General features: G+C 42.1%; 1 long non-coding RNA gene across 3 annotated transcripts in view; it reads right to left on the minus strand.

Annotated features, from left to right (window-relative positions):
- Nucleotides 1–18,261, minus strand: part of LOC103280023 (uncharacterized) — a 1,071,411-nt gene that overhangs the window by 6,477 nt on the left and 1,046,673 nt on the right. The gene's annotated exons all lie outside the window — the stretch shown is intronic.

Consider the following 18,261-nt stretch of genomic DNA (forward strand, 5'->3'; position numbering starts at 1 on the left):
GCAAGTGATGATCCTCTCCCCTTGCATCCTTCTACAGCTAGACTGTTTCTTTTCTTCACAAGACCATCAACCCTGTAAGGACCAACTAATGCCAAGAGATAGGAGAGCTAGAGCTCATCCAGGCTGATTCAAAAGACCAGAAGGTCCCGGGTTTTCTTGCTGTTCATCCCATGTTTTTTTTTTTGGGGGGGGGGGTATTTTTTATTAAAATTAATAAATAAATGTCTGTACAAATATTTTACAGATGGTTATTTTGGCGTCACCTCAGATGGCCCACAAGCCCCATTCCCCTAGTGATGTCACTGATCATTCTATCTAATGAAAGGGGTTACCTTAAATCCTGAGTTCTTTTGGATAGTTTGGGAGACCTTATAAAGTGCAGGTAGGAAATTAGTTGGATTAAGCAGATCCTCCTCCCTTTTTTAGGCTCTTGGAAAAATTACTTTTTGCCCCATCTCCCAGAATTCTGCAGCTGTGGAGGTCATGAGACAATGGGGACTATGAGCAAGTGTTCCCTTACCTCTTTTCCATCATCAGTTCTCACTTTAAAAGAAGCAGTAGCGTATGAAAGATAATTAATTAGGTATGAAATGGTTATGAAAACAATAGGAATGGCTCAAGCATAGTTATCCAAATGAACTGTGGTGCAGGCGGGAGAGCAAGCCAGCTGCAATTAACTGCAATGAATCACTCTGACCAGGAGGTCATGAGTTCGAGGCCCCTCGGAGCCTATGTTTGTTTGTCTTTGTTCTATGTTAAAAGGCATTGAATGTTTGCCTATATGTGTAATGTGATCCGCCCTGAGTCCCCTTCGGGGTGAGAAGGGCGGAATATAAATGCTGTAAATAAATAAATAAATAAACGTGAGAGAATAATATGTTCTCATTCATTCACTGACTGGTGCCCACCTGTAGTAGTGAAATTATATCAATTGAATGCCTGGGTTTTGTTTTATTATTTTAAAAAAATGTCCAGAAACCCAAGAAACAGGCTAGGAAGAAGATAATAGTAATAATAATAATAATAATAATAATAATAATAATAATAATAATAATAATTTATTTGTACTCCGCCCTATCTCCCCGAAGGGACTCAGATGCAGAAAAGCAGTAAATTTCTAACCAAGTTTAGCACAGATTCATTATAATGTGTAATCCTTCAGTCTTGATTAATTTTGGTCCCATTAGTTTTAATGGATCTATGTTAAACTTGAATAATCTGGATCCAGTCTACTTTTTTAATGTCAGGAGTGACTTGAGAAACTGCAATTCGCTTCTGGTGTGCAAGAATTGGCCATCTGCAAGGACGTTGCCCGGGGATGCACGGATGTTTGATGCTTTATCATCCTGTGGGACGCTTTTCCCATGTCCCTGCATGGTGAGCTAGAGCTGACAGACAGGAGCTCACCCTGCTCCCTGAATTCGAACCACTGACCTTTTGGTGAACAGTCCTGCTGGCACAAGGGTTTAACCCATTGTGCCACCAGGAGCTCCAACCAGTCTACTATACATTTGCCACTCCTGGGAATCAATTAGAAAATTTTACCCAGGAGAAGAAATATGTCACTTGCAATCACTGTTGAAAAAACAATAATTTCTGCTGCTACAGATGTTCTTTTAAAGCTTTATTTCCGAGTTCCATGAGTTTGAATCTAATGTTGATCTGACCGTATATTTCCTTTCAACTTGATGTGTACATGTTTGGCTATGTGTATATTTGGTTTTCAAAACTAAAGGGAGTGACTCCAGTCTTTCAATGAACTAACCAACAGTGTATAATATCTTCATTCCAGTGTTTCAAATGCTTATTGTATTAGGATGCATTCTGCACCCAACACATTCCCAAGATCAATGATCTCATGGGTCATAAAATACATTTCCTGCTAGCTTAGGGGTCATTGACTATTCTTGAAGCCATGGCTTCACTAAACCATGTAATGCAAACCACTCTACCCTCTCTCTCATCGATTGTTTGCCTCTGCTCTGAATTTGTCACTTTAAAAAATGAAGAGGATTGAGGTGACCCAGGTGGTTGGGAATGACCTTCCAAGTTGGAAGAAAACATCAACACTATCAGCATTCCTTCCAGGCATAGATGGATATAAATATAGCTTTTCTCACTAACTAAATGCCCATTAAATGATAAAAGCACATGAAATCTGCTGCAAGCTCTGGCTTACTATTTAAAGCTTAGCTTATTCAAGCATGAAATAGAAGACAGGACAGAGGGAGTGGATTTGTCTACACTAGAGTTGAAATCTATGGCCTTCCAGATGTTGATGGATGTATTGTACAATTTTATATATGTGTTTTATTGTAAGCCGCCCTGAGTCCCCTATTTGGTGAGAAGGGCGGGATATAAATATTGTAATAAATAAATAATAAACTCCTAATGTGACCTGGCTAACATAGCTAATGGTGAGAACTGAGAAGAACTGCAGTTGAACCACATCTAAAAGGTCAGGTACTACCTATTTATTTTCATTTTATTTATTTAATTTATATCTCACATTTCTTCCAGAATGGAATTCAAGGCAACTTACAATCAGAGCCATCTTAATAGCATTATAAGCCCCCAGGAAAAGTAGTACACTGGGCCCTGCCTACACAACCATTAATATGTAAACTATTGATAAAATAAACCTATATTTACTGGTATGTCCAACAAAATAAATGTTTTGACATTTTATTTAAAAAGGAACAACTCAACAACAACCATGATATTGTTCTTCATCAATTTGAGTTTCAATTTAACTGACTATAACCTGTAAGCATCAACATTGTTCAAGTGAATTATTAACCATTGGTAAGTTTCAACTCCTTGAAAGTATAAATTCCCACCTCACCGGGTGCTCAAATGTTTCTCACGTTGCATATCAGTCTCATTTTCCCACCAGAGAAGAAGATTGTTTCCTGCCAAACACACGTCCCTGTACAGATGAGAATATCATTGGGATTCACCAGAGTCTGCAAACTAAATTAGCACAGCCACAATAAACCCATGGGAAGGTTAATGTCTCATGATATGTTCAAAGTATGGTAGCCTCAGTGTAGTCTTTTGGGCTTTCAGCTCCTGAATCTATTTATTTGTGCTTTTTTTGGAACAGTTCTCCAGCATCACATTTCAAATGAGTTGATTTTCTTCCAGAAACCCGTTTCCTTGTCCAGCTTTTCCCATCATAGTCAACATATAGATATATCCAAGTGATCCAACGGCTCTTTTCTTGTCAGCACGAATAATTAGAATTGGCCAATCAGTCTCTTTTAGCACCTGAAAGACTAAAGTCTAAATCCAGTTGGTAGTCCCAAATAGGATGGACTCATTTTTTCTGCTGAATTTACATACGTGTTGACTTACAATTCAATAGCTAGTTAGTTCTAGCTAGGACTGTCAATTAGATTTAGGCCTCTTATATGAGTTCTTGGACTAGAAGATTTGATTCCTGCAACACTTTTGTCATCATGGACCCATTTGGAGGCACCTCAACAGACAAAAGACACTATGCAATTCTTCAGCCTATCCTTCCTTAACACTTTTTATGCGAAACTAAAACATGGAAAAGCATCTTTAAGCATTCACTATAGGTCATTTTGTGGGGCCATTCTGGTGCTTCAGTGCATAGTTGTAAGAAAAGCTATTCAGACCACTATGTACCAACAAAGTGAGCACGCTTGACAATTTGTATGTGTGCCAATATCTCCTACAATAGGACTTTATATTGAGGAATTCCACCACGTTTTGAAGCAGCCCTACCTTTAGTACGCTTAAATATGCTTACACTTTAACAGAATGACCTTTTTCTTTTCTCGCAAAGTCAAGGAGGTAAAATGTAATCACATCTGACAAGAGAACAAGGAGAACATTTGCCCCGTCTTTTGATTCTCCCTCTAGTCAGCTTGAAATTCAATGTTGGTGAAATAAAATCATTTCTTGATCTTTGATATATATATATATATATATATATATATATATATATATATAGTTTCAAAACTCCAGGTTTTCACACCGACGGCTCAATTATGTCTATTAAAAGGTCACCACCGATGAGCTGAAATCAACACATGCAAAACAGACTTGCTATCAGGCGATTAGCTCGATGGTAGACCTGCATGAGACCATTTATCTGGGTAGACTTCACTGTCAATTTTCATGCATTTTCTGTTTTCAGAAGCAGAAAAGAGGTGGCAATGTGACTGACATCTAGTCCAGTGCATGTAGTAATTTTCTAGTGCCTGACAGCCTAAAGACACAGTTTCACTGAAGTGTTTTCTTTCACAGAGCTCCAGAGGAAATTCAGTGAGATTAGGAGAGACACAATGAACCCATGGGAAGGTTACTGGCATTTAAAAAATTCACAGGCTTATTAGGTAACCAATAGCGACATCTTCTGGCACTTATTCATGTACACATTTGAAGTGGAGAGTTGTTAAACCTTTCCGGAAAGGAATGTTGACAAGGGGTTGGTTGACACGGTTTGCATAATGCTGCAAAATGAGATGGTATGTGGCAAAACCATTCTGGTGCTTCTGAAAAATTTTTATATATATATATATATATATATATATATATATATATATATATATATATATATATATTTAAAAACATTAGAAAAGCATGTCTCGTATCTTTAAAATAGAACCTGGTGAATGTTTCAAGGCATTCAGGGAATACTTCACAATTCTTTGATAGCTTCTAACATTTTAGCATCCACAGGGAGTAAGGGAAAATCTTTTCCATCACTTCCCAAGTGCTGTGTGTTTAATATCTCCCATCTGAATGCATGAATGTAGTTTGTGCATTAGCATCTTGCTGGAGGTTATGTAAGTCACAATGGGAGTTCCAAACATATATTTTGTTCATATGGATGTGTAGTACTTTACCAAATTCATTTCAGCAGTTTGACGCATTCTCAGAAGTGCTCTGTAATCCCTGTGATAGGTGGTAGTGGTTCTTATACTTATTTCTATCCTGCTTTATTTCTTTAACAAGAGACCCCCCAAATGGCTACTATTATAACATAGTAAAGGTAAAGGTTTCCCCTGACATTAAGTCCAGTCATGACCGACTCTGGAGGTTGGTACTCATCTCCATTTCTAAGCTGGAGAGCCGGTGTTGTCCATAGACATCTCTAATGTCATATAGCTGGCATGACTGCATGGAGCGCCGTTACCTTCCCGCCAGAGCGGTAACTATTGATCTATTCCATTTGCATGTTTTCGTAGGTTGGCAGGAGCTGGGGCTAACAGCGGGCGCTCATTCCGCTCCCGGGATTTGAACCTGGGATCTTTTGGTCCGCAAGTTCAGCAGCTCAGCGCTTTAACATACTGTGCCACCAGGGGCCATTATAACATATATTTCTATATTTATTTCACCTTAAGGTCACCATAAATCAGAAACAAATTGAAGGCACGTCACTATGTCTACTAGCAACAACCACAGTCTACATCTAAATGCCAGTCCCAAACTAGATTAGGCCCTCTGAATCAATAGGAACTTGCTTTGGCAATATTTATGTACATTTATTGATTCAGTGTACCTGTTTGGGACTAAGAGTTGGATGTAAGCTAGTGTATTTAAGTTCCATCTACTGTGAACATCTTTGAGCATAAAAGTACCTGTGGAGAGTTTAGGGATATGGATGGATTTTAAATAATGTGTGATGAACATATATGCACAGAGTCAGCAATTGCAGAAGACCATTTTTAACCCTGGATCCCCTAAGAGCTGAGTCACCACTCCTGACACAACCAAGAGTGATGTGGCCGGTTTTCAGCAGATATGAGAGATTTTGAAATATAATGAAATCATTATGCTTGGTGGCAGTTTTCAGCTACAGTAGAGTCTCACTTATCCAACATAAATGGACCGGCAGAACGTTGGATAAGCTAAAATGTTGGATAATAAGGAGGGATTAAGGAAAAGCCTATTAAACGTCAAATTACATTGTGATTTTACAAATTAAGCATGTCTTACAACAAATCGACAGAAAATGCAGTTCAAACACAGTAACGTTATGTAGTCATTACTGTATTTACAAATGTAGCACCAAAACATGTATTGAAAACTGTCAGAACCCTGCTACTAGAGCCTGGATGTGGCTCGGAGTTTCAGGGTCACTGACATTGATAAGACACCTGCGTCTCAGGACTCGGAGAAGAAACAGCTGCTGGACTTGGCGGGGAATCTGCGTGGGGTTTTGCTGAGCGGGAAGAGACTTTTCAAATGAGGGGGAGGGTATATAAAGGATGGTTGGCCGGAGACTCCCATTCTTGGCTTTTCTGATGTTTATGTTTCCTGCAGTAAAGTTTCTGGTGATATCACAGAGAGTCTCGTGTGTTCATTCAGGAGCGGCTGTAGTGAGCTGACACTAAGCCAAGAATACGGACACCATCCCGCTGTAGCGGTGAGGTGCAACATGCAAGTGGAGGATGAAGAGCTCTTGGGCGCAGGAGGTGGAAGGTCGGGAAGGGCCACTCCCGAGCCAGACGCTGAGTTCCACCAGCTGGCGGCCCTGGCGTCATCCACCGCTTATGCCCAGCCGAATGGGGTAACCCAGAGGCGTGGAGTGGTGCAGGGAGACAGCACCGGAGGAGAGGAAGATTTACCTTCCCCAGCCCCACAAAGGATGGTGTTTCTGGAGGAGAGGATGTCGGCGATGGAGACCACCCTGGCAGTAATGTCGAGGGCGATGGAGCGCCTGGCGTTTTTGGCGGAGCCAGAGAGAGGAAGGGAACTTCGGGCTGGCTCAATGTGGGACATGAACGTGGGAAGCAGCCAGGGCTTTGCAGACCTCCCAGCACCGAAGGGAAGGGAAATGCGAAAGGAGCCCGGCGCCCGGCCCAAGACCCAAACAAGCCTGATGCGGGTGGAGGAGAGTGACGACGAAGGGGAAAAGCCTCCGAGAATCCCGGCTACGCTCCCAGCTGAGACCCTAGTGCCCCTGGCGAATGCCGGGCGTGGCACAGGGCCAAGAGAAACAGCAGCGGGGCCCACTGGTCCGCAAGGGGGCTTGCGACGGGCGGAGGATTGGGGATTGCCGCCACAGGGACCCCTACCGAGACGAGAGGAACTAAGGATCGAGTTTGGGGGAGAGTCCTCTGAACTGGATTTTTTCCTTACCATGGTGAGGGGCTATATGGAGGACAATGCTCACACTTTTAGAACGGAATCCAGCCGGATCCGGGCCATTGGTGCAGTGTTGAAGAGGGGAGCGGCTAGCTGGTACGTTCAGCTGCACGCGCGGCGCGACCCATGTCTGGGGTCAGTCCGACGCTTTATGGGGGCCCTGGAGACCCGTTTCCGAGATCCATTGGAGCAGATCCGGGCGAGGGAGAAGTTGAAGACCGTCTCCCAGGGGCAGAGGTCGGTATCTGAGTATGCGGAGGAATTCCAATGCCTCGCCGAAAAGGTGCCGGAATGGTCTGCAGTGACAAAGATGGAACTCTTCAAAGAGGGGCTCAGGCGGGAGATCCTCTCCTGGGCTGTGCACCGTGATGAGGCTAACACACTGCGCGGATGGATTCAGCTGGCGGGGCGCGTCGAGACATCACTGGCCCAGGCGAGGAGGCACCGAGGAGGGCTACAGCAACGGCCGCAGATGAAAGAGGGGAGCCGGAAGGAGGGATCAGCCCCAGCCGGGAGGAGAGCGGAGCCGACAGGGAACGTGAGCGCCAGCAGGAGTGGCTGCTTCGTGTGCGGCCGGTTGGGCCACAGGGCTGCCGAGTGCTGGCAGAGAAAAGGGGAAGGCGGAGGCCCGCCCAAACCAAGAGCCGTGGCAGGAAAACATGCCGAGGAAGAACCACCGATGAGGCACCATTCGGGGGGGTTGGTAAGTCAGGACAAAGCTATGATAGTGGTCCCCATTCAGCTTGAAAATGGCAGCAAACAAGCAACCTGCAAAGTGTTTGTGGATTGTGGATGTTCCAGGAAGATCATTTCCCCTGAATTAGCCGGGGGATTGGGATGCGAAAGAACGAGCCTAGAATCCCCAATAGCATTTTCGCAGTTGGACGGATCCACAGCATCAGGATCGTTAGCTAGGCACAGTGCCGAAGATGTAAAGTGTAAGATAGGGAGTTGGGAAGGAAAGGTGTCATTTGTGATATCACAAATAGCCAACTATAATGTTATACTAGGCATGCCGTGGCTGGGGCAGGCCAACCCGCAAATCAACTGGGAGGATAAGAGCATGATTTTCGGGATGAGTTTGGAAGAAGGGAGCCAGGAAGTCGAGAGGGAGCCGGGAAAAAGGGGGGAGGAAGACTCTATCAGAATAGCAGAACTGGCAGATAAATTACCCCCAGAGTATCGGGATTTTGTGGACGTGTTTGACGAGAAGGAAGCAGACAATTTCCCACCGAAGCGGAGAGTTGAAGTGAAAATAGAGCTAGTCCCAGGAGCAGAGCTTCCCAAGGCAAAGATATACCCGATGTCGGCTAGGGAAAAGGAGGAACTGAGAAAGTACATTGATAAAAACCTAGCGAGGGGTTTCATAGAACCTTCGAATTCCCCTTTAGGGGCACCTGTGTTGTTTAGGCGGAAAAAGGACCAAACGCTGAGGCTCTGCATTGACTACAGAGGCCTGAATGCAATCAGTACTGTAAATAAATACCCTCTACCCTTAGTGAAGGACTTGATCGCCCAGTTATCGGAGGGACAGATATTCACTAAATTGGATTTAATTGAGGCTTACCATAAATTGCAGATCAACCCAGAGGACAGGTGGAAGACGGCCTTCTCCTGCGCCTTCGGATTATTCAATTATTGTGTGCTCCCATTCGGTTTATGCGGGGGAGGGGCCGCGTTCATGCAATTAATCAACGAAGTGTTGCATCCATTATTGTACAAGGGAGTTTTTATTTTTTTTAGATGATATATTGATAATGTCTCGGACCAAGGAGCAACACGTAGAACTAGTCAGGGAAGTCCTACAAAAGTTGAGGGAAGCGAAGCTGTATGCGAAACTTGCCAAGTGCGAGTTCAATAAAGACCAGATAGACTTTCTGGGGTATAGGATTTCCTCCCAGGGAGTGGCGATGGACCCTGCGAAGGTGGAAGACGTAAGGGGGTGGGAAGCCCCCAGAACACGGAAGCAGCTGCAATCCTTCCTGGGGTTCGCAAACTTCTATAGAACATTTATCAAGGACTTTGCGCGCCTCACTTTGCCATTAACGGATTTGTTAAAGACTAAAGGCAGGGGAGAAACAGCCAAAGTGAAGGCCCCTGGGGCCAAACTGACCTGGACAATAGAATGCCAGGAAGCTTTCAAAGCCCTAAAAAAGCGTTTTACTGAGGAGCCTGTCCTACAGCACCCTGATATGTCTAAGACCTTTGTAATACATTGCGATGCGTCAGACCGGGCATATGGGGCAGTCCTGCTGCAGAAAGACGAGGGGGGGAACCTGAAGCCATGTGGCTATCTGTCGAAAAAGTTTAGCGATACAGAAAAAAACTGGCCGATTTGGGAGAGGGAAGCCTTAGCGATTCTGAAAGCACTAGAGTGCTGGAGACACTTTCAGGAAGGGAGTGGAACACCGTTTGAGGTGTGGTCTGATCATAAAAATTTACAATATCTGAGATCCCCTCGCAAACTGTCAGCGAAGCAGATTAGATGGGCCCAATATTTCAGCCGTTTTGATTTCAGACTCAAGTTCTTCCAGGGGAAACACAACATACTCGCTGACGCTCTCTCTCGGATGCCTCAGCACGGGGGAGGAATTCAGGAATCTGAGGGGAGCCTTTTCCTAGATAAGCAATGGGGCCTGGCAGTACTGACTTGAGCACAAGCGGCCAAAGAAAACAAACGTACTGCCATTTCCACGGGGGGAGGAGAAATATGGGAGGAAGAGTTGAAGCGAGCATATGGAATGGACGAATGGTTACAAACGAACAAAGAACAGGGAGAACTGTGTGGGGATTTGGTGTTTGTTAATAAGAAATTGTATATTCCTGAATGTTTGAGACAAGAAATGTTAAGGAAATGCCACGATAACAAGGGTGCAGGTCATCTAGGCCCTACCAGGACTATTAAACTGTTGGCCAAACAATGCTGGTGGCCCGGAATGAGGAAAGACGCCAGGGGGTACGTCACGCAGTGTGAATTATGTGCAGAGGGAAAAACACCACCTGGGAAGCCCCAGGGGCTATTGCAGAAGGTGGTGGAGCCCATGAGGCCATGGGAATGCATGGCAATGGATTTTGTAGGCGAACTACCCCCCAGCAGAGGCCACAGATACATTTGGACAATATTGGACCTATTCTCAAAACAGGCACACTTTGTGGCCCTGCCAAAACTCCCCTCGGCTGAAAAGCTCGCGGATTTGTATGTAAAGCATGTATATCGCCTACATGGGTGCCCCGACAAAATAATTAGCGACCGGGGAGTCCAATTCACTGCAAAATTTTGGGGAAAATTCTTACAGCTGTTAGGAGCAGAAAGGAACCTGAGCTCGGCCTTTCATCCCGCGACCAACGGGGGGGTCGAACGTACCCAACAGACACTGTGCCAATTCTTGAGGATGTACACCAATTATAGACAGGACGATTGGGCGGACCTTCTACCGTTTGCTGAGATGGCTTTTAACGGGGCCGTACATTCGGCCACAGGTCGTGCCCCATTCGAAATAGTATACGGACAGGAGGTGGCACCTTTCCCCAGGCTACCCGAGTGGAAGGAAGGAGAGGGCCAGACCGACAAGGAATGGCCGGCTAAAATTAAGCAAGGGTGGCAGAACGTGGTGGAGGCATTGCGGGAAACACAAAAGAAGTACAAGCTCTTTGCAGATCGTAGGCGCCGAGAGGGGGACAAATTGGGCGAAGGAGATCTGGTTTGGCTGAGCACAAAAAACCTGAAATTGGGGTTCCCATCTAAGAAATTGGCTCCACGCTATATAGGGCCGTTCAGGGTGGCGAAAAGAATAAACGAAGTGACCTATCAGCTGAGGCTACCCAAGGACCTAGGAAAGGTACACCCGGTATTCCATTGCAGCCTGTTAAAAAAGTATAAAGGAACTCTGGACAGCGGAGAACAATAGTTGTGTTAAATCTTTTCCTTCCAGGACGAAGGGGAGGAGGACGCCATGTCAGAACCCTGCTACTAGAGCCTGGATGTGGCTCTGAGTTTCAGGGTCACTGACATTGATAAGACACCTGCGTCTCAGGACTCGGAGAAGAAACGGCTGCTGGACTTGGCGGGGAATCTGCGCGGGGTTTTGCTGAGCGGGAAGAGACTTTTCAAATGAGGGGGAGGGTATATAAAGGATGGTTGGCCGGAGACTCCCATTCTTGGCTTTTCTGATGTTTATGTTTCCTGCAGTAAAGTTTCTGGTGATATCACAGAGAGTCTCGTGTGTTCATTCAGGAGCGGCTGTAGTGAGCTGACAGAAAACATTGACTATAAAAACATTGGCTACTAACAAATTGACTATAAAGATAGAATTGCATAAAATGAACTTGCAGTAACAACATTGCTGGAAGTTAAATCTATAAAAAATTTCAGTCCTTGCTGCAGAGAGAAACACAAGGAGCCAAAGACATTTCATACTGGAAAAAAACATTCTGAATGCAAGAGTCCCAGATCATGTAATGAGAACTGTGTTCTGTTTTATTTCTATTCGGCTGAAAATATTTATTGAAATAAAGACAATATCATTTCAGCCATACAATTCTTACTTTGTGTTAGCCTGTACACACAGAAGAGAAAATTTGTTGATAGATGATGTACAACCCAAGTTGACTGACCCAATATTGACATTTGGTGAGCGTCGTGGTTTTCTAGCTTAGCTTATCATTCAGTTTGTATATTTATAATTCCATCTGGACCAATGTAATTATTTAACTTTTGCAGTTCCAGACTGGACCTATGAAGCAATTCTTGCATAAAGCTTTGTTCTGCCAAACCTTCCCCATTCAATTCCTAACAGCCATACAAAAGTAAGGCTATGTATATTTATCCTGAACCAACAGGAATTGCTGCACTTGAGAGCGTAACCTCAGTGGATTGTACTTCAGGACTAACTCACAAGGATAATCCACATTAATTAGTTAACCAGCTTGCTGTTAACTATATGGAATAAATATCACTATATTAAAATTTTGAAATATTATCTGTTCCTGGTTTGAAAGTGTTATTTCCTTTTTTAAAATATCTATTTAATTATTTATGTATTTATTCAAATAGACATACTTTTATAAGTGTTTCTTGTATACAGTGCAATACTTTCCAGCTATTAGTGTTCCATAATCCCAAAATATATATTTTCTTTAAGGGGTCACAATTTTCTACTTAAATAGTACATATAAAGGTATCATAGGCTCCAAACAAATATCTGTTTCTTCCTTGTCTGCAGTTTTATAGGTTCCCCTATATGCATTTTTAAATTAATTTTACATTGAGATATTGGATCATTGGTTTCCATTCATTAACAAAGTTCTCTTAAGAGAACAGTTATTTTATCCATTAAAGTGTTATTTCCTTTTTAATTCTGTGATACGTATTCCGAAAGTAGTTGTTATACTCCAAAAATTTCATTGTTGTGGCTGCCACAAACAATGTTAAATTGGTTGAAACCCTATGAGGTATTCATTGAAAAATTATAGTAAAATGTGTTGTAGGATGTCCTGCAGAAACAAAGTTTTTGCAGTTTAATAAACTTCTCCATGTTTTTATGATAGAACCAATTAGGAAATGACATTTATAACCCAGGAACAAAATCATACTGCATAGTATATTGCTTTTCTCTTCAAAATACAGTGTTTGGGGGAAAGTGGGATAATTTTGTTTTGATGCTGTTGTGGTTGTTGTTATTATTAACTGTTTTTCTTGATAAAGACCCAAAGTGGCTTCAAAAAGTCCTAAGGGTTTTCTTGGCAAGATTTGTTCAGAAGAGGCTTCTCCATTGCTTTCCTCTGAGGTAGATAAAGTGTGAAGTTATATGATTTTGAAATAATTAAATTAAAGTTTGAAGTTCAACTGTGTGCAGATGAGGAAGATTTTATATCAGAAATCTATAAGTTGCTTACTTGACTGAAACATTTCCAGATTGTATCCTTCAAATTCTATCTTGACCAGGGAAATCAAAAATCATTTATTTCAATTCTGTTGAGTTTATCCAAATCCCAGGGAAGTCCTGGCCCATAAGCGCTCTAACTGGAGGTCAGCAGTCACCAGCAATGCTGTGAAATTTGAAGATGCACGAATGGAAGGCAAAAGGGAGAAAAGCATCAAGAGGAAGGTGCATTAAGCCAACCCTGACTGGGACTGTCTTCCATCTGGAAACTGATATCCTCACTGTGGAAGAACATGTCGGTCAAAAATAGGTCTCCACAGTCACCTAGAGACTCACCGCCAAGACCCTACGCTTGGAAGTCCATCTTACTCTTTCATTTTCACACTAGATCAGGGGTTTTTTAACTGAGGGTCAGTTCACAGTCCTTCAGACTATAGTTTGAAAAAAAAACATGAACAAATTCCTATGCACACTGCACATATCTTATTTGTAGTGCAAAAAACATGAAATAACAATACAATATAACAATACAAATAACAATACAATATAACAATACAATTTAACATACTGTGCCCCTGGTGGTGGCACAGTGTGTTAAAACACTGAGCTGCTGAACTTGCAGACCGAAAGGTCCCAGATTCAAATTCCGGGAGCGGAATGAGCGCCCGCTGTTAGCCCCAGCTCCTGCCAACCTAGCAGTTCGAAAACATGCAAATGTGAGTAGATCAATAGATACCGCTCTGGCGGGAAGGTAACAGCTCTCCATGCAGTCATGCTGGCCACATGACCTTGGAGATGTCTGCAGACAATGCCGGCTCTTCGTCTTAGAAATGGAGATGAGCACGAACACCCAGAGTTGGTCATGACTGGACTTAACGTCAGGGGAAAACCTTTACCTATAACAATGAAAACAATTTTGATCAGCATAAACTTTCCAATATTTCAGTGAGAAGGGTAGACCTGCTTTTAGGTGACAATATAGTCAAGTTAATTAGGATTGTTGTTGTTATGTGACTTCAAGTCATTTCAGACTTAGGGTGACCCTAAGTCTAAAGTTTAGGGAGCAGGACAGGTAAATGATCTTGGAGGGCTGCATCTGGACCACAGGCCTTAGTTTGGGGACTCTACACTAGAATATAAGACTCTGTACTTTTTGTATGCATTTTCCTAGGGCATTGTATGTGTGTTTTCCATTGGCTGAAGCACACACTTTTAACTGTATGTATTTTTCGAAATTTCCATTTTTTTAAAAAAAAATGTCCACATCATATTTTATTCTTTTGAAACGTAGGGATATCAGAGGTGAAAAGTGGAGTTTTTCTTCTTGGGAGCCTAGAGAAGTACAAAATGGATACTTTCATTGAAAAACTTTGCTCCAATAAACTAGAAAACCTTCCCTAATACTGATCAAGTATAATGGGACTTTGTTGCTTTCAATAAAACACAATGTTACTGTTAAACTTTCCTTTCTTTATCCACCTTGAAAAAGCTAGAGTCATCAACAATATTGTTCAAGTCATGACAATTATCTTTGAACTTGAAGACAAGACCTTAGGATGATCCTCTCTTAATTAAATTTTGAAATGTTCCCTTTAGAGTGTCAAAGAACCAATGATTGCAATCCCATTATCAGCATGTATGAATTAAAAGACACCATTAACATTTTAAAACGTACAGACCAAAGTTGGGGTCTTTCCTTTTTAGACTTTCCTACTGGGCTTGGAATACAGTAATAAACCAAGAGCCCGTACACTATATTAAATATAATTCCTATGATTCCACTTTATCTCAATGATTCTGTCCTATAGAGTCCTAGGTTTGTAGTTTAAATACACAGTGGAGCACACTACTTGAAAATTTTAAATGATCCTTTCTAAATTACTAGCCCCAGAATTCTACAGAATAGAACTACGACAGATAAAGTGGAGTCATAGCATTGTAATTTTGCAAAAGGGCCTCAGGACATGTCTTCCTTGTGGGTTCTTTACAGCTAAGGCTTGGTGTTTCAACAGCCACAGAAACATAGAATCATGAATTTGGAAGGGTTTCATGGGCTATCCGGTACAACCTCTTTATCTAGCTAAGAGCCCTAACAGCTTCTTTTTGAAAACATTCACAGAAGACTCCACCACTTTCCGGGCCATTGATTCCAATGGCACATCACTTTTATTGTCAAGAAGTGTTTTCTGATGTTCAATTGAAGTCTACCTTCCCGTAAATGAAAACCAATAGACCTGGCCCTACCCTCTTGGGCAAAAGAGAGCAGATGTGTCCTCTTCTTTTGGTGATAACCCTTGTGGTATTTCCACGGTGCAATCATGTCACAATTCAGTCTTCTCTTCACCAAGATAAACATGCTCAGATCCTTCAACTTTTGCTCACATATTCCGTGCCTCTTAACATACTTTGTGACCTTCTCTGGATCCTATTCAACTTATATCCTTCTTGAAATGGGGCACCCTGTTCTGAAACACTACTCCAGATGAGACCTGGCCAGCTCAGAATATAATGGAACTATGACTTCCCTCAATGTCTTTGCTTCTACATCACATTGCTGGCTCATTTCAACCTATAATCAACAATAACCCCAAAGTCCGATAGATTCCCAAAATTGTGCTTATTAGAACAGATAACATCACAATGACAGACCTCTTGAATTACACAACCGACAAATTATATAAGAAGTTGCGGTCTTCCTGTCTCCTGTGCTTTAAGAGACCAAGTAAAAAAGAATGCTATACAAAGAATTTTGGAAATAGAAGCGCAAAAAGATATAGCCACCCTCAGCAAGGTTGCCAACCTAAAATGGTTGTGTCAATATAAGTGTACCTTTCAAATTGCCAACTATCTAAAAATGCAAATGCCAAAACATTTTAGGGAGGTATTCACTCGATCTAGATTTGATCAGCTTGAGACAATGGTCAGATATGGGAGATTTAACAGCATCCCTTATAATGAAAAGATGTGTATCTGCAGAGCACCTGAAATTGAGGATATAGCACACATATTACTTGATTGTAAATTATACCAGAAGGTGAGAGACTTGTACCTTGGTCCATATATCAAACGGACAATGTATTTGGGATCTCACATCAAAACAATATATTTTGTATGACCAAGACCCAAAAATAACATATAAAGCAACTCTGTATTTAAGCAAAACAATACATTTGAGAACCACATATGTGGGGCTGAGTGGGGTAAATTGTAGGGGTTATAAGGAAATATGATGTATATATACAGTTTTATCATACTTGTTTACTGTATTATTATAGGTGTATTATTTTAACTTACTACATTAAGTGTAATCAAGTCTTATCAAACCTTGTTATTTGGTGTGGTATTGTGATATGGCCTAAGGGCTAATCAAAAAATTGATTGATTGATTGATTGATTGATTGAATAACCTCAAAGTCCTTTTTGCATGTAGCAATGCTGATCTGCATTCCATACCTGGAAAGGAATTTTGTAGGACCTTTGAGACTAAGGCCCGATCTACACAGACCTGAAAATACAGAAGGCAGAGGGATAAAGGGGGGCTCGTCCAGAAAGTGCACATCCCAATGCATGCTGGAGCGCACATTTAGCCCAATACACCACATTAAAAAAAACTCACCAGAAAGTCCAAAATCAGCAATAAATGTGCTGTAGCTAGCTAGTGCATGGTCATCGCAGAGCAGGAATTCTGGAACAACATGTGCAGCTCTTATGGAAACAGTGCCAATGCTGAAATGCAGGAACCAGATATGGCACTCTCAGGAAGGTAGACGAACATCTTTTCCTCCAAGAGGGAATCACTTTCCTCTTTAAGTTTACCCTCTGCCATAATTCCCATCTCTGATTCTCATCTGATGTGCTGCTTCTTCCCAACAGAATAAGAACAAAATTCTTTATGTTGGCTCAATTCAGTATGAAGGGAGCTTTGTGAACTCGACAGGAGCTTCTTTGTGATTCCTGGGATGCCTGTGGAGACTCTCAGTAGTGGAACATGATCTCTTTAATCCACATTCTGATCTGAATTAAATGGGTGTATAAAAGTGGCCTAAGAGAAAAATATTGGTAGCATAAGTGTTTGAAGACTATGTCTGCTTCATCAGATGCATGGAGTGAAGTGCCTAGGAAAAGACCTTGTCTCTAGGCAATGCACTCCATGCATCTGATGAAGTAGACTCAGCCTATGAAAAAGCCCGGTTAATCTCAAAAGTGCTACAGTGCTGATCAATATAGTTAAACTGCATTATATGGCAGTGTAGATGGGGCCCTAGTGAGTTCCAAAGACTTGTTTTAGTATGTTCTTTTCAGCAGTTCTTGATTAGTCAGATGGTTCATCACAATATCTAGTATCTAATCCCATTGTTCGATGTTTCTAGATATGCAACCTCGTCAAATGGGACTATTTTGGTGGCTTATGCTGGTTCAGTTTTAGTTTAGCCACGTAGCCCGCTGGTTCCCATCCTACAATGTACAGCTACTTCCAGCAAAACTCTGTGGTTAAACTGAAGCAGAACCAAGATATATTGCATTGGTAGCAATGAGGAGAAACAGGGCAGTGGACACTTCCACCCATAGGATGGGGTTTCTGATAAGTTGGGCTATGTGGAGTGTGGGGTGACAGCTTTCCCATGCTCCCCCTGACAGGCACTGCTGAATTTGCCACAATCTGTGGTGATTCCGGTGGCCAATATGATGAGGTCACAGATGTAAAGCCAAATGCTGACACCAACCTATTAACAAATGTAGTCAGTATATTTCTGTATTTCACAAGTCAGAATTTTCTGTTCCAACTCTTTGACAGCTTCCAAACCTTAAGAAGAAGAAAAAATCCTAAAAGGAAAAAAAACACATTTTTATATTTATAAAATAAGTCAGTTCATTTTTGTTGTGAGTGATGCATCTGTTTTACAAGAAAATAAAGCACATATGAAATGCATGAATTGCCCAAATTATGTGAATTGTATAGAACAGGCATGGGAAAACTTGGGCCCTCCAGGTGTTTTGGACTTCAACTCCCTATTGGCTGTTAGGAACTGTGGGAGTTGAAGTCCAAAACACCTGGAGGGCCCAAGTTTCCCCATGACTGCTACAGAATATATTAAATAATCCAGCAATGTCAGTGGTTGCATTGACTAATTGGTTCTATATGGCCCAGCTATATAATTCCATATGATGAGTGTGCACTATAACAACTGAATCACAAATCTGTTCATTAACAAAATGGATGTTTGCATTTTATTCCTGACAACAGGATTCTCAC

Source organism: Anolis carolinensis, chromosome 1 (genome assembly GCF_035594765.1).
Source record: "Anolis carolinensis isolate JA03-04 chromosome 1, rAnoCar3.1.pri, whole genome shotgun sequence".
Taxonomy (NCBI): domain Eukaryota; kingdom Metazoa; phylum Chordata; class Lepidosauria; order Squamata; family Dactyloidae; genus Anolis; species Anolis carolinensis.